This window comes from Sinocyclocheilus rhinocerous, unplaced genomic scaffold (genome assembly GCF_001515625.1).
Source record: "Sinocyclocheilus rhinocerous isolate Xijiao unplaced genomic scaffold, SAMN03320098_v1.1 scaffold2138, whole genome shotgun sequence".
Classification (NCBI taxonomy): Eukaryota; Metazoa; Chordata; class Actinopteri; order Cypriniformes; family Cyprinidae; genus Sinocyclocheilus; species Sinocyclocheilus rhinocerous.
Genome location: NW_015656024.1, coordinates 319,938 through 332,497, shown reverse-complemented (window position 1 = coordinate 332,497; position 12,560 = coordinate 319,938). Strand labels below are relative to the sequence as shown.

Sequence of the window (12,560 nt, the reverse complement as noted above, 5' to 3'; positions counted from 1 at the left end):
TGTCTATATATATATATATACGCATGCGATTAATTTTACAATCCTTACGCGTTAAAATAATTTAACGCAAAATTACTAAAGCACAATTTAATAATAATAATTCATTACATTTATATAGTGCTTTTCTAGGCACTCAAAGCGCTTTACATTGTGAGGGGGTATCTCCTCATCCACCACCAGTGTGCGGCATCCACCTGGATGATGCGACGGCAGCCATATTGCGCCAGAACGCCCACCACACACCAGCTTATTGGTGTAGAGGAGAAGGAGTGAAGAAGCCAATCAGTAGATATGGGGATTGTTAGGAGGCCATGATGATCAGAGGCCAATGGGCAAATTTGGCCAGGATGCCGAGGTCACACCTCTACTCTTTTCGAAAGACATCCTGGGATTTTTAATGACCACAGAGAGTCAGGACCTCGGTTTAACGTCTCATCCGAAGGACGGTGCTTTTTACAGTATAGTGTCCCCGTCACTATACTGGGGCGTTAGGACCCACACAGACCACAGGGTGAGCCCCCCCTGCTGGCCTCACTAACACCTCTTCCAGCAGCAACCTAGTTTTAACCTAGTCTCCCATCCAGGTACTGACCAGGCTCAGCCCTGCTTAGCTTCAGTGGGCAACCAGTCTTGGGCTACAGGGTGACATGGCTGCTGGCTGTATATAATACTGAGGCAGGAAATTGATTGTTCAGTGAAGTGTAATGAAGTTGGACCTGTGCCATTGCAGTTATATCACTTCCTTCTAACTACTACTGCAATACTGTGTGCAACGTCCATACAACCATAAAAGGAAAAAAAAAACATCTGAAACCTTAAAAATGCCTAATACTGGACTTCCTTCACTTCCTTTACACCAACTGGTCGACTAGTCATTCAGAAACCCACTGACTAGTCAATTGTGAAAAAAAAATTAGCTTTGCACATCCCTAGTTCAATAAACTTGAGAACACTCTTAAAAATAGCACAGAATGAATGGTTTGATGACAGTAGATGTTTTTTACAGAGCTTCACATAGATGTGTATTTTATTATAACCTCCCTTGAGAGACCATTAGACAGACGGCAACAGAAAATTACCACTGAGAGTATTAAAGTACACACATTATCAAATCCTCATAGTGCTATAATTGAAGATATGCCTCTCCAATGCTATTTTACAAGCACAAATATACACAAGTAAAATAAACCAAATGTGTAAGTAACATTATCAGCATCTGTGATAATAAACTGTAATTCTTAATTCCAGCCAGGCTGCCAAATATTGATTTTGCATTGTTAATAAAAATATGAGAGGATCTGGATTAGATGTGAAGGCATGTCATGGGTTTATATTCTTATATGTGAAGCATGTCCAATCATGTGATAGAGACATTTATTTGAGGATTACACACATAAACATGATTGGGGACAGGCTGTTCTCTGGAGCGGGTATTCAAAGCTCCAGGTATTTCAATTTGTCCCTAAGCCTTAATTCTTGATCAGACTCCTGTTCAAATCCTGTAGTATTATATATGAGAGGGAAAGGAAGTGAAAGAGAGAGAGAGAGAGAGTGGCAGAGAAGTTAATTGTAGCATCAGATCAGTTAAAGGAAGCTTGAAGACTGTTTTCCTTTATCCTATGCTTGTGCTGATTAACACTCATAAAAGTTTTAAAATTACTCTTTTTTTTTTTTTATTGCAATTTTGTGCTAAAATTGCATGATTGATGCCTTGTTTGCATTATTGCATTATTTTTAGGTATGATAGAAAGTTATTGCTTTGCCATTATTCTTAGCCTGGATTCAGATGAACGGTTCACTGAAAAAATATTGTAGTTTTTTTTTGGCTGTTATTTGATCATGTCCTCATGTCCTGAAGGCTTGATTAATCAGTTAAATAGAGTGCTTGATTTTAAAATGCACCACAATAATAATCAGTAGATTGTCTACATTGGCTAAGGTTTCTTGATTCCAAGAGTTTTACATTAACATGTCACTAAGATAATGATGTGATACTCTAACAGGAAAAACATAGAACACACAAATATTAGCTCAACAAACCTGTTAGTAAATAGACTGACCTATTGTTTGTCCCCACTGACCTGCGTAAGACCTGCATAGGAATCCTGTATGTTGCGCTGTCTGTCTGGCTGCTTGTTTGAATGCTAATTGTCAAAAGAATTGCTGGTTACTTGATTAGCAAGATTACTCAATCAGTTATTAAAATAATCGTCAGTTTAATCAGTTATGAAGATGTACAATGAAAGTTACTCAAATATCAAAATAGTTGGCAGGTTACATGATTATTACAGGTTGCGCTATTAACCAGTAAAATAGTCATCAGTTTACTTGCTTTCCAATCTGTATAATGCGGATTACTCAATTAATCAACAAACTTTACTCACTTACCAGTTACTTGATTAATCACCAGAATTTATCGGCAGATTACTTGATTACCAATAGCTACTGGATTAATCATCAAAATACATTTTTGATTACTCAATTGTCACAGGTTACTTGATTAACAATTACAGAAGTCATCAGATTACTTGCTTTCTAAACGGTACAATGTGGATTACTCAATTAACCCTTTCACTCATAAATTGAAAATATTCAAGCTGAGTTTTTTTGAGGCAACAGTTATTTTAGAACATGTTGCCGCCTTATTTTATTGGCTACGTGCCATGCTTTTCACGTAACAACACAACACTGCCATAGTAGCGCTGTATAATTGGACATGAACGGCCTCTGCAGTCGTATTTACAACTGGGAAATAAATAACCATTTGTTGCAAATTTTATGCAGCATATTTGACCAAAATGTCAGGATCGTCAGCAAGCTGAATATCTAGATAGCGCAGTGAATGTTTATATGATGAATGGGACGCTACATTTTATTAAAAATAATAATTTCTTATACATTTTGGCTTTAATAAGATTTCCCCAATAAATGGGCAAGAATGTACTGATCAATGAACCATCCTCTATGATTCCTGTTCTTTCCGACGACAAAGCACTTGAACATGACAAATTCGTAATTACAGCTTGAGAAGTGGGAAGTAGGAAATTTCCGATTTTTCACATGAAAGCAGCATTATTGCCGTTTCCATAGACATCAGTGTGTATTTTACAAACTATAAATGTTGTTTTTGATAGTACTTATGTGTATTTAAATGTCTGAAACCTAAAATAAACATCTTGTGGTTGAAAACCACAATAGTTATAGATATATAAGGTGAATTCACATCATGTCATAATTACTCTGATTGCGAACTTGTGAAGGTTTTTCTTAGAACTCATAATTACAACTTGTAAACTAGAAATTTTCTGAGAGCTCTGACTTGTACCACCTGACTGCTGCAGATTCATTTAGGTGCTGATAGTGTTGCCATAGAAACGCATAATTCCGAGTCAGAGGATGTGGACAGCTTCGAGTAGAACGTCATCTTGAAATTATGTTAATTACTACATGCATTTGACAGCATATGATAAGCGCTGCGCGTGTCTGGCTCTGGCCCAGCACCAACCAAAGCGTGAAAGTAGATTTGAATTTAGCGGCTGATCACAAGATGCACTCAGTGCTGGGTAAATTACTTACAAATTGTAGTCTGTTACTGATTCCAAATTACATGACAAAAACTGTAGTTAGTAACATAATCCTTTACATTACACATTTTAGGTAATATAATCAGACTACTTTTTGACTACTTTTTGGTTTACTTTTGATTTAACTCATTTTTCACATTGATTTAAAAGGATTATCTTGTACCATATTGATATAAAACTACAAAGAGATAGAAAATATATTCCATTCATTGTTATTAACAACATGAAACGCATTAAACATTACATTACAACAAGGTTTCCCAAACTGGGGTTCATGAACGAACTGCAGGGGGTATTTTTAAAAATAACAACAATTAAAATAAAAGATGACAAAGACAAGAAGAATCGATTAATTATGAATTATTTATTGCTATTGTGTAAATAATATGTAATTATGTAATCAAAATGTTTTAAATGTATTTTAAAATGTAATATAATCTAATTACAAGTACTTCCTTTTTGGAAAGTTTTGGATTACGTAATCCAGATTAATGTAATCATTTACTACCAGCACTGGATGCACTGAAGTTTCAACGCATCAAGGACCAGCCTAGAGCGATTACAGCGGTGCAATTGTATGTGTCAAAGGGTTAATGATCAAAATTGTTGGCCAGTTGGTAGATTATCAAAATATACAACACATATTACTTGCTTAGCAGACTGCATGTTGTGCATTTTATCATCAAAAGAATCATCAGATTACCCAATTAGCAGCTCTACTCTGAACAAAGATCTGTGGTTTGCCATAAGATGAGCATCACGTCTGATGCTCTTGGATTCTCAGAGGGTCTGTTTGATTTCTGCTCTAATGAAACAGGGATTTGCGAGTGTTTGCTAACAATAGAGCAGAAAAGTGGAGTATCAGAAGAGGCGCAGGGTGGGATTTCTGAACTGTAGAAGCTCTTCTCACCCATCACTGATGCCCAGACACACGGCTGCAATCCCACCTAATGCGATTTCATTCCCCAAATGCACACTATTTAATTTCAGGGATGATATTTACCAATGACATGCTAATCTTCTGTTTGCTTGGGCCGAATTTGAATGGGAGACTTAAGCCCTATTCGCACGGGATTAGTATTACCTGGTGACCTCCAGTCATTTGTAATAATTGCGGAGGTTGTCTGTGATCTTAATCCCGTGCGAATCGGCCATGTCTGTAATTTGTAATGTAAAAATTCCCCCGCAAATGACCTATCATATTTCACCGAACACCGAGGTCCTGTGATAATATTAGTCCCGTGCGAATCGGCATCTCTGTGATGTGGTCTGAATTCAGATGTGGGGGGTGTAATTTCAAAATCACACAAGGTCCCCAGATAATACTAATCCCGTGCGAATAGGGCTTTAGAAACAGGCTATTACAACAGAACTATTACTTATTGTTTAGTTGGTGTTGTTACATTATGTGGGAGTAAAATATTTATACTCCCATGTCTCAGTCCTCTGTTTTCAGATACTGCTCAGACTTTATTTTGTACTTGAAACTGCTCATGTTCAGAGAAGGTTAGATAGTCTGTTCTAAGGCTGTCAAAAAAAAAATTCGAATTTGGAATATTCGTCGAATTTAAAATAAAAATCCACATTCGGTGTGCGTTAAGGAGGCAGCCTCATCAGTGGCGCACGAGATGCGATGACGATGTAAGTGTCATTGCATTTTAATGTTTTTCTTAGCCTATCCAGTTGAAGCCACTAGATGTGGCGCTGCTGCGTTGTTAATTACAAATATTGTGGGAAAAGAGAACATCAATGCGGAGAAGATGTTGTTTACGTCAAAACTGAAACCAAGCCATTCACACAGTGCATATTTTCCGCATTTTCTAGAGGGACATCTATCACCGTTGCACTCACGTCTCGCACAAAAGAGCAGAAGCCCCTCACTGCAGAACACGCATGTTTAGAAAGCCATGTAAAATTAATGCAAGTTCAACTTTGAAAAAACAAATCTCGAGACTTTATGGCGGTTTTTTTTCCCCACCCCACTGCAACTCGTGTTTTTAAATAAAAAATGTACCCTGTGTGTACATGAGTACTATGAATTCTATGCATACATACATACTGCTGTTTTGTTTATAGTTGTTTAAGCAACTTAATTAATTATAATTGGTTCATAAACATTATTTTAAACATTATGCACTTTTTTTCACAGATAGTCATGTTATCTTATGCTTTGAAGAAACGTGCATTTATAATAGTAATATTTTGATCGATGCGCCCTCTTGTGGCCTCAGGAGAGAATCCAAAAGCTTTTCTTCACCCTAACTGAAATTATGCATTTTAAATTCGAATATAATTCGAATTTTGATAATATTTAAGTACTTCTAATTGAGTAATATTTTGATCGATGCGCCCTCTTGTGGCCTCAGGAGAGAATCCAAAAGCTTTTCTTCACCCTAACTGAAATTATGCATTTTAAATTCGAATATAATTCGAATTTTGATAATATGCAAGTACAAAATTCTAATTGAGTTTTTCAGCCATTTTGACAGCCCTAGTCTGTTCTTACAGAGGCATATTTTTGGCCAGTGTTGGTTAATCTCAGGCTTTGTCTTTTAAATCATGCTAGAACACACAGTGATGGAAGACTGCAGGACCAAAACAAGATGTAGAGACGGATAGAGGTACGCTTGTCTGCCCTGTTTGACAGAAAGGAGAAGCGTATCTGGCTGATGGTGGGCAGGCCTCGGGTGATTACAGGGTCCAGATTGAGCTGCTCAAGCAGAACTCTATTTCTTATGTGGCGGTGAAGCTCAAAGGACTGTATCACATGCAAACTATCTTGTTATTGGGTTATGAGGTGCGGTACTGCTATATTTCTGATCTGATCCAAAACATACTGAGCTGCCTGTCTGTCTATGGCCTACATAGGTAGCTGTCTTCTTAGGCAGCATCCTAACCAAAAATGGGACTGGTTTGAAACAACTTCCTATAGCATGCAAACCACAACTCATGACCTCAGGACCTTAGTTTGGGTAGATATATTCCATATTAAAGGAATAGTTCACCCCAAATCAAAATTCTGTCATCATTTACTCACCCTCAAGTTGTTCCAAACCTGTGTGTGTTTCTTTCTTCAGTTGAACACAAAAGAAGATATTTTGAAGAATGTTGATAACCAAACAGTTGCTGGTAGCCATTGACTTGAGAAGTCAATGGCTACCAGCAACTGTATATTGTATCTTCTTTTGTGTTGAACAGAAAAAAGAAATTCATACAGGTTTGGAGCATCATGAGGTTGAGTATGACAAAATGTTCATTTTTGGGTGAACTATCCCTTTAAATTTGAAAACAAGGCTGTAAGGGGAAAAACTTCAGGCTTTTTAATAGAAATTTAATATTTAATTAATATATAAATTAATATACTGTTATTTATTTGATTTGATTTATTGACTTTTCAGCATCATTACAGGTACCAAAAGATGTTAGGGGACACTGAATTATTTTGCTGTTACAATAAAATGTCAATACCAATTTACTTCATATTAAAATAAAAAAATGTATAAAAAAAAAAAGAAAGAAATTAATAAAATACATCATAAGAATACACAGAGTTATTTTAAAATCCGTAATAGTTTAAAAGTCTACACATATAGGGAATAGGTGATCACCTGAATTTTTCTGTTCGGCATTTACATTTTTGCGAAGAAATTAGTTGGTACAACTGATTGAATAGATGTTGAAAATACGTTCATGTCGCTCTTGTGAAAACTAAATAAACTCTGAAAAAGAAGCATACTTTTAAAGAGTACTCATTACATAAATAATATAAAGAATATAGTTAAGTGCAAATTTATTGTCATGCTTTTGGACACTTAATTGTATGTATTACAGTTTAAATTGATTTTCAATTTTAGCTAAACTTAAGAGTGTTGATCCACTTAAGCAGGACTTAAGTACATCTTTATATGTATTTTCAGAATTACTTCTGTTGTCTTTGAAATATGGTTAAAGTGTACTGTTGAATATACGAACAAAAATATATCTTAATGTCAATTTTATTAAAACATGTATGATGTGTTTAAAAATAATTGTAATTACACATTTGTAATGATGAAGTTGCAATTTAATACATTTAAAATGGATCAAGTTTAAATGTCATATCAAACAACACACTAGTTAAAATTATAATCAAGCACTTTACTTGTGATTTAGTATGTTAGTCAATAAATCAAAATAAGTGCACTTATTTAAAGCAAAACAAATTGTTAAAGCATTCATTTGAAATGTACTATGTACTATTAAATGTACTAAGTGTATTTAAGTGGGTTAAGAAACATAATCACAAAAAGTTACCTTTTCAGTACTTTTTTTTTAATATATACTTTTAAGATTTTAAGTATACTACACTGAAAAAAAAACAATAAGTAAAATTTACTTCTTTCTGTTGCAAGTTTTTGCACGCATATTTTTAAAGTAAAATTTAAGTATTGAATTAAGTAAAATCTACTTAATTTAAACGTTAAGTAAAATTAGCAAAGGAAATAAGTCAATTTAACATGGCCAGTTAGTTTGAGGAGTCATTTCTATTTAATTATTTTAAGTTTAATCTGCAATACTCAAGTACATTTCACTCAGTCAAGGTTTATAAACTTTACTCAAACAATGTAGCACTGGAAAAAAAAAAAAATTCAATAAAATTAAGCACTTTTTTTTAGCAAGGAATATATTTGTTTTCATATCTTTTTGTTTTCATTTCAAATAAAATATGGCATCTACACTTGACTTAATTCTATTGATTCCTGTAGTTGTACATTAGCATGTTGCTAAACTAATCACACAATACTCAAAAAGGGGAAAACACACTAACTGGTAAAAATAGTATGTTATTCATTAGAATTGTTATCAATACTTAAGTACTGAATGAAATCCTGTTCTCTCAAGCTCATCGCAGTGCACACTGGGATTGTCTTATCTGTGAAGGATAGGATGTGATGCATAAGTCTCTGTGTCTGTAGTGAGCTTATAATGCCTTACAATGCTGCTTATGTGATATAACAGCGTTTTTGAGATCCTCCATGCACATATTCTGTTAAACATTTGGCAAAATTTGGCTCTGCACTGCCTTGGGTGATTTAGGATAATGCCTTTATGGAAAGTAGCTGTCAGAACGAATACGTCTTTCCCTTCTTACGCTACAGCCAGAGAGATTAGAAACTTTGTTTGTTTGTAAATGTCAGATTGGACACCATCAGGTCTGAAACCTGCTTATGATGCTGAAATCATCTTTTTTTTTTTTTTTTTTTAGGAGCACATGTTCATCCTATAACCTGAAGCTAATTAAAAATATGCAGCAGTGAATGTAGATTTGATGTGTTATATACAGTTATGCAGAGTGAGATTTTAAACTGAGATTTTTACAATCAGGTGCAATTTTACATTCTTTACTTTTTCCATCCCTCGCTTTCCCTGTTTCTTTCTCTGCTTCTTTGAGTACCATTCTGTCTTCTTAATTAAAATAGCAGTGCCTCCCTAACAGATGGCACTAGTTGGTGAAAACAGTTATTAGTTAGTAAACAACTTTAGTGAATTAGTGAATGTGCAGATGTCCTCATTGTCCTTCAAACATCAAAGCACTACAGTTTCATTCAATTGAAATGAAATGCATCACAATATCATATGCATGTGTGCAGGCATCAGTACAATATTCACAGTGCCCCAACAATATTCCAATATTCCTGTGTCCCAACAGATTATGCATTTTTCATATTTTGCCTTTCATGCAATGAAATCTGTGGGGAACATCAGAAAAATTTTGTACATATACATAACAAGGTTAATCACAAAAATATTTGCTTCCTTTTCATCCTAATTTTTTTATTTGACTTTTGGATTGGATTTTTACTTAGTGGATGATAAAACAGAGAATAAAATCCCCCAAAAATTATTGATGGAGACATCCAAGCCATGTTGAGAAACAAAAATATAAATTTGTATTCCTGGCAGCCATATATCAATGTGCAAAAACCATTTAGAACACATTTATTTCTATAGTTCTTCTTATAATATAAATTTTTTCAAAGCAGCTTCACGGTAAAAAAGAAAGTGACTGTTAATATTGTAATATTCATTAACTATGGAAAGACTTCAATTTCAGCAGACAGCAGCTTTATAGAAGACAATAGTGTCATTATTCAGCTCAGTTTAGTTCAACATTGATTCAACTTTGTCCAAAAACACTGTCAATGTTGCAAAGTTGATCAGTTATGAAAAAACTCAATTCAACTACATACTATAAAAAGTGGTAACCTGAGGTTTTTACTATTTCTTCCTGATTTAACCCATAAAAATTTGTTTTATTGGTATAGGTCGGTTCAGTGATGTTAAAGGGGTGGTTCAGTGGTTTGTTTCTAGGCTTGATTTGTTTATGGGGTGTAGTCTAACATGTGTTAATGCTTCGCTTTTTAAAAAATGCATTATTTTTCACATAATTTACCTTTATTCCACACCGCTCTGTCCCTTCTCTGAGAAACGCGCTGATCAATTTCCTGCTTTTATGAAGCCCCTCCCTCAGAAATAGGTGATAGACTCTGATTGGTTAGCTAGCCCAGTGTGCTGTGATTGGCTAAACCGCTTCTTGTGCGCGTCTTAACATCCCGCCCCTCACCTCAGCGGCATGTGCTCCGGTTGTATTGTAAACATAGGAGTCGTTAATATGGTTTATCAGTTTGAGCCCGATTGAGAAGCAGAGGATTATTGAAGAGGATCGTGCAGAACCTGCGAACCCGGGAAGTAACTCGTTGTAGTCCCTACCAGCCATCTTTGTAAGCATTAAACTGCCAGAATTTTAAAAGACGATATCTCCGTTTGCATTGAACTTTCAGCTTCGTAACTTTGCAGATATTGTTTATGCTCAAACAGCAACATTACACGCTAACTAACGTTAAAAAAGGTGAAATCGCAATGAACCACCCCTTTAAATAATATTTTAGACTTTAATAAAACCATTTAATTTAGATGTCACCATTTTTGGTTGCCACTTTTTCAGTGTATAAAGCAGCTCTGCTGAAAACAATAGTGTCATTATTCAGCTCTAATTTGTTCAATTTTGATTCAATTCAGTTCGATAACAATGTCAATGTTGCAAAGTTCATCAGTGACATGAATTAAATTCAGCTAAAAGCAGCTTTACAGAAGACAACAGTGTTGTTATTTAGCTCAATTTAGTTCAATATTGATTTAATTTAGTAGCAGCATTGTATGTGTGGTGTGTGGTGATGTTTTTTGACCACTCACATTTTCTTAATAAAAACTGAAATGTATTTTTTTTAATCACGTCATTTTACATATTCCTAAATTTAACAGCTGAGCCTGTAGTCATAGAAAAAGGGGGGCAAACACACTCATCTGACCTAATTGACCTTTTGCTAAGCTTCGTCTTTCTGTGCACAGTGTGATTTTTGAGTAAAATTGGTCAAAATTAATTGGAAATCATTTTTTACTTGAGCCATTTTATCCAATGTTTTTCTTTAAATAAATTATTAAATTATACAGTTGCGTTGCTAAAACACTAAAATAAAACAAATTCAGTGTAAAATTTTGCATTTAAAAACTATCAAAACACACACAGACTTGCATTAGAAAAGAGTGAAAGGCGGCAGCAGTTGCTAAGGTAGGATTGGTCAGCAATCTGCTCAATAAACACGTGTTTACTGTTGTGAAGGGAAAGAGAGCGCTGCTGATGTAATGTTCCTGTTAGAAACACGTACTCGGTTGAGTCAGATGCACAGCTTGAGGATTCGGGGAGGGCTGCGGGTGCATTCCGTTTGATTAGACGCGTCCCTGTTGGCTGGTTACTGGCCCACACCACGCATTGCCTTTACCAGAGTCCAAGGACAATAGGAAGCCTCACAGAGCTGTGGGGAAAGAAAATGATGCAGCATTGCCGCAGCGGATCCTTCAGGTTTGTCGACAGGTCTTGTGGAGTCGTGTTAGGCTGTTGTGATTGCCGCCCACTGAAGGTCTGCGAGTGTTTGTGAGAACTCGGCAGGTGGAGAGCAGAGCCTCTGCATATAATATCTGCAGCTCCAGACTGTTGTCCGTGCTCTGTTGCTTACAGCTCCATCTGCTCAGATCAGTGAATGCAGTAGTCTTACACAAGCAAAGTCAGCATGGAATGAAAATTCACACTGCTTTCTTAATGCATGTTATTATTCTTATTATCAACAATTCATCCATGCTTTTGTTTAATTTTTTACATTTTTATCTAAAATGTCACAACTTGATCTTCCAGTGAAATTACAGTCTTCTCTTTAGTTATGTAGGTTGCACTTCTCTAATTATTTAGTCTGCTTAAACCTGACTCTTTCTTACAGATCTGCATCCATCCAATCAACAACCGATAGATATAACCATTGGTACACACTGCCAACTTTCAGGAGAGACAACCACATTTAAATACCGGATTGAATCCTCTAAATTACAGTTTTGTGTTTACAGAACAGAAGTCACTCATGAAATTGCTGACTGACGCCGTTTTTCGTGATTGGTTTCAGCTATTTTTACCAAAAGTAATATTACAGAGACCAAAGACTTGTCATGTTCAGGGATTTTAACTAAACCACTGTTGACAGAGCCATCATGTTTTGTTTATGTTTGGAAGACTAATTCACAGAGCGATGTTAAAGGGTTGTCTTGTCCACTTATTATAAGCGATGCTTATTAAACATCTTTGGGCTTGTTGTTTGGTCTTGGCTCAAAAAGCGATCCGTTTTTTGGAGTTAATAAAGTAGGAAGGGGCAGGTCGCGATATTTTGGTGTTTTCAAGATAACGCATTTGGATTTTACTTTGTTATCGGCTTGTATTTATTTGCAGTTTTTTTATAGCAAGATCTGGCAACACTAATGAGTCAAAACGTACCTTGTTCGCTGTAATTTCTTGCACCACACATACAGAAAAGACACAACTCTGATCCACATTTAAATACATCATTAACAACTAGTTGTTCAGTTCGGTTCTGTACACACTGCGTAGAATTT

General features: G+C 35.5%; 1 protein-coding gene across 1 annotated transcript in view; it reads left to right on the top strand.

The window, feature by feature from the left end:
* Window positions 1–12,560, top strand: part of LOC107719273 (low-density lipoprotein receptor-related protein 8-like) — a 128,226-nt gene that overhangs the window by 34,509 nt on the left and 81,157 nt on the right. The window lies entirely within an intron of this gene.